Source organism: Sciurus carolinensis, chromosome X, assembly GCF_902686445.1.
Source record: "Sciurus carolinensis chromosome X, mSciCar1.2, whole genome shotgun sequence".
In the NCBI taxonomy this organism is placed as follows: Eukaryota; Metazoa; Chordata; class Mammalia; order Rodentia; family Sciuridae; genus Sciurus; species Sciurus carolinensis.
In genome coordinates, this window is record NC_062232.1 from 22680707 (window position 1) to 22686225 (window position 5519).

At 40.7% G+C, this 5519-nt stretch overlaps 1 pseudogene; it reads left to right on the forward strand.

The window, feature by feature from the left end:
• The first annotated feature begins 3106 nt into the window (after positions 1 to 3106).
• On the forward strand, positions 3107 to 3691 carry LOC124971408 (zinc finger matrin-type protein 5-like; annotated as a pseudogene).
• The last annotated feature ends 1828 nt before the right edge of the window (positions 3692 to 5519 follow it).

Here is a 5519-nt window from a genome sequence, read left to right on the forward strand (position 1 = left end):
TAGTGCCATTTTAGAGTTTGTACTAGGTTGTGCCTATAGGCTTGTTCTGTTTTAAATCCTCTTCCTAACACATAAAAGGAATTACATATGACTATTTTTTAAAATAAATATCTTATAAAATATGCATATTCTGACACACAAAAAAAGATAGTTTACAGTAAACAATGGGATTAATTTGAGACCCATAAACTTCAACAAAAAAATATAGAGGACTGGGGTTGTAGCTCAGTGGAAGAGCACTTGCCTAGCACATGTGAAGCACTGGGATTGATCCTCAGCATCACATAAAAATAAATATATAAAATAAAGGTATTGTGTCCATCTACAACTAAAAAATTTAAAAAATAGAAGTTCTAGCTGGGTGCAGTGGTGCACGCCTGAATCCCAGTGGCTCAGGAGGCTGAGGCAGGAGGATCACAAGTTCAAAGTCAGCCTCAGCAACAGTGAGGCATTAAGCAACTCAGTGAGATCTATCTCTAAATAAAATACAAAATAGGGCTGGGGGTGTGGCTCAGTGGTCAAGAGTCCCTGAGTTCAATCCCTGGTATCAAAAGAAAAAAAAAAAAAAAGAAGTTCTAGTTTTAGCAAAATAATTTTTGAAAGAACCACACGCATCTACAGAAATGAACAAACCAAAGTATTCACCATCATTTTTGGAAATGAAAATTTTTGAAATGGACAGGAAAATGTAAAAATAAATATGAAGTTCTACAGTCTGGAAGGAGTGTATCAAAGAGGTCTAAAGAGTGGAGGAATAAAGGAAAGGTCATGATTAATTCTGATAAAGAGCTTCTGAGAAATTACATGTATATAGTGACATTTAAGTAGGCTGCAAAGATATCCCAGAGGTCAGGAAAGCCCCAAATTATTGAACAATGCAAGGAAGTTGTAAGAATGTGACTGGGAATGTAGCTCAGTATCAGAGTGCTTGCTTAGCATGCAAGAGGCCCTGGGTTCAATCCCCAGCAATACACATGCAAACACTAAAAAGAGAGAGAAAAAGAAACTGATAGGCATGATAGGGCATTTATTCCTTATTCTTTGTTAACTCCCTGCTCATTCCTAGGCATAGACCAGGATAGTATTTCCTTAATAATTAACACTGCATGTTATACATTATTATTTCATTATGATTATTATCACATGATTTTTTTTTTCTTAATCGTCTATCTCCATCTGTGCTGGAACCAGATCTTTTTATTTTATGTTCCTTAAATCTATCCTAAGAAAAACACTCAATAAATGAACATAGCAACAAGAGCTGGAGCATTAGGTTAATAGTAACTGGGTTGAGAAATAGAAAGCTTGATGACTTAAATGCTAGTCTAGGGCTGACCTGATTTTAACAAGAACTGGATGGTATCCTGATAGTAGTTTTTGTTGATGTGCCGGAATCTTTACATAAATTATCTCTTTACCCAGGGCCTTGACCACGATAGGCAAGCACTGTACTATTGAGTTGCATCTCCAGCCCTTTTTAATATTATTTCAAGACAGGGTCTTGCTATTTCTCAGGCAGGCCTTGAACTTGTTATCCTTCTGCCTGAGCCTCTCCAATAGTTAGGATTACAGGCATGTGCTACCCCATCTGGTTCACATAAATTATCTCATTTGTGCCGGGCACAGTGGTGCATGCCCGTAATCCCAGCAACTTGGGAGACTGAGGCAGGGGAATTACGAGTTTGAGGCCAGCCTTAGCAAGGCCCTGGTCAACAAAGAAAGACCGTCTCAAAATAAAAAATAAAATGGGCTTGGGATGTGGCTCAGTGGTTAAGCACCCCTGGGTTCAATACTTGATACCAAAAATAAATAAATAAATAAATAAATAAATAAATAAATAAATAATCCCATTCAATCTTCACAGTCACCCTGTTAGGTGGCATTATTGTCATCATTTTATAGACTGGAATTTTTACAAAACTACATATAGTAAGTTAGAAAAGCCATCTGGAATTGAGTGAAAGCTCTGAGGTTTTGAACTGCACTTACTGAAAAAATGTTGAGGTCACCTGGGCACAGTGGCATGCACCTATAATCCTAGGGACTCAGGAAGCTGAGGCAGGAAGATCACAAGTTCAAGGCCAGCCTCAGAAACTTGGGGATACCCTAAGCAACTTAACGAGACCCTGTTTCAAAATAAGAAATGAAGAGGGCTGGGAATGTGGCTCAGTGGTTAAGCACCTCTGGGTTCAATCTGTGATACAAATACAATTTTAAAATAAAAGAAAAAAGAAATTTGAGGAATTTAGGAATTCTCAGGAGATGGGGTCTCTGGATGAGTTAGTAGGTCATAAACTATAATAGATTATGCTTTATGCATGTTGAATTTTAGATACCAGTGAAATATTCTCAAGAAGTCTGGCACCTAGTGGTACATTTAAAAGCTCAAACCTTTTCTCTTTTTCAAACTCTATATTCTATGGAGAATATAGCATTGTGTACAATGACTGTTGATTCACATTGTTTCTTAAAATTTGAATAGTGTCCCAAACCTACAGGATATCTTTCTTAAGCTCCCCTCAAACCATTCCAACATCCAAATACACTAGGTATTTAGTTCTATGGTAAGATCAGAGGATTCTATGAATCTGTGTACATAACTCCCAATTCACCAGAACGTGAATCTCAGGTTCCTGGGTTTCATAATATGACTTTCTATCAGGGTAAGTCAGATACTGCAAGATATTAATGTTAGCCCTTATGGTACAGGCAGGAAAGCCAAACCCGTAGGAGAAAAAATTGAATTTCTGCCTCCCCTTTAATGGATGGGGTTGTAATGGTCTGAATAATGGTCACTAAAGACATCAGGTCCTAATTCTCAGAAGCTGTAAATGTAACATTATAAAAGGGCACTTATTGATGTTATTAAAATAAAATCTTGAGGGGGGGAGATTATCTTGAATTATGCAGGTGGGTACCAAATACAATCACACCTGATAAGAGAGAGGCAGAAAACTATTTGACTCAGAGAGAAGAGAAGACAGAATGCCCAAGAAAGGAATACAAATACGAGCAAGCAGTGCGTGACTCAAGGGCATTGGAGGAGGAGCCCTGAGCCATCCAGCCTTGCAGAGCCAGGCAGCCTCAGCATCTGGTGTAGGCGGTCATGGGGAATCAATACTTCTGTGACTACTGTGATCACTCCTTTGAGGACAATCTCCACAATGGAAAGAAGCACCTGAATGGGTTGCAACACCTCAAGGCCAACAAGGTGTGGTACGACATGTTCCAAGATGTAACTGCCATCTTGCTAGATGAGCAGAAGTTCCTGCTGACAAGCCAGTGTGACTTTGGCTTCAACTGCAGATTTTCCTACATGTCAGACCAAGACCTACAGGAGCTGAGCATCCAGGTGGAGGAGGAGAGGCGGGCCAGGGAGTGGCCTCTGGACACTGCTGAGCTCCCTGAGGGCCACCTGGAGGACTGGCTGGAGAAGAGAGCCAAGTGACTAAGCTCAACCCCCAGCAACAGGGCTGAACCCATCAGAGGCACTGTCTTCCAGTACCTGATAGGCTGGCCGCCACTTCAGGAGGTGCCTCCATCCCTGAGGGTGGCCCCTGCAACCCAGAGTCCAGTTGGAGTGAGCCCTTCACCCCTACTTAACTCCTACCTGTCATCTGTCACAATAAAGACAACTGCACCTACTGGGAAGGTCGAGCCCTCTGCCCTTTATGCCCCACAGAGCCTCTGAGGCTGTAGGCCTTATCATCTGGAGGCTCAAAAGTCCCCCATACCAGCTGCAACCCTGGTCCCAGTATGTACTGGGCAACTTCACCCTCTACTTTACCCACCCTCCCTCCTGGAATGTTTTGCAAAGATGGACGAGAAAACTTGAAGAGGCATATAAAGAAAACCTCCCTTGGTGGTTTGTCTGTGCTTCCCTAAAAAGAGAGAGAGAGAAAGAGAGAGAGAAGACAATTTGATTGGAGTAATGTGGCCATAAACCAATGAATTCTGGCAGCCACCAGAAGGGAGAAGAGGCAAGAGTATTATCTATCCCTTAAATTCTCTAGAGGGAGCACAGTCCTATTGACACCTTAAATTCAGTTCAGTGGTTACTGATGACAGATTTCTGACCTCCAGAACTAAAAGAACAAATTATTGTTGATTTAGGCTGTGAAGTTTGTGGGAATTTGTTATATATAGCAGCCATAGGAAATTAATACAGGGATCCAATGTAATTTTCTTGCCACAAAGTCACTGGTTATTTCTCTTCCAATTCCTCCTTCAATTGAGGACTTAAGTTTCTCTTCTTCTGACCAGTTGGATGCTAAGAAATGGCAAATAGATCAGCTCAAATAAGAGAGATCCATACTGTCTGCATTCCCTTCCATCATGGCAATTGAATATATTGAATCATTGTGTTCATGGTGAAATTACTGGGCAGAACAGAATAGAGGCTAGTTTCAGTTCAGAACAGTCACCCTGTTCACCTAATAGATTGGAGCCTTTTCTGTGGTGAATGATGTCTAATTGGCACTGACATGTTAACCAAAGAATCACACACTTTTTAAGCCCACTCCCATAAACATATCCACGTGTCCCTTCAACTGACTCTTTGTCTCTATTCTCACTATCTTTCTTCTTCTAGGAGCCATGACCAACCAATCAGGCCTTTTACTATTGCCAAGGTCTCCATAGGGTCTTTAGTGAGGTCTCATATCTCTCCAAGCAAGTTACTACACAGCTATACTGCTCATAACTTTGTTCACTGGAATAATTCCCCTCACCACTGTGATAGGTCTTTGATGTGGCAGAACTCCATTTGGTTTGCACTAATATTGAGCTGTGTACATACCAGGACTGAATTTTTCCTCTTCCATCAGTTCATCATTGGGAATACCCCATAAGGTCAGAGGTAAAAAGAAAGGGACACATGTCAGCACAGAGGTAGGTGACACAGGAATCTGGACTACTTGTTTATGTAACTTACCATTGCTTTCTTGGGAAACATTGTGAACTGGAGAATTCTCTGGCTTTACATAATGAATCCATTTAAAGAGGCCCAATTCTCTAAGCCTTTTGATGACACTTTCAATATTCTGCCAAGTTATTTCTAGCAATGTCACCTCATTTCCTATAGGCTATTATTTCCAAGCTTCAAAGAACCATCTCACCTGTGTTTTAAGGTTGACTCTAGTGTCCTTGCTGTGGGGTTAAATCCTGATTCAGGAGAATACCTCAATAATATCTCATCTATCCAGCCTTAAGTTCAGTGACCCTCACCCCAATCCAGCACTCATAAGATCCTTTCCTAGGCATGTTCTCCCATTTCCTACTTGAACATATTTGCCTGTTATATTAGGAACAGAATTTCTCTGCCTAGATCATGCTGAGACTTTACCCTAGTTATTGTTAGAAGCAATTAGGGGGAAGCAGAATACATCTGGGGGCTCATTGGTTTTTAACTGCTTCCATTTAAATGTACTGTGTTAATCACATTTCCATCACTGTGACAAAATACCTGAGAAAATCGACTTAGAGAAGAAAAGATTTGTTTTGGTTCATGGTTTCAGAGA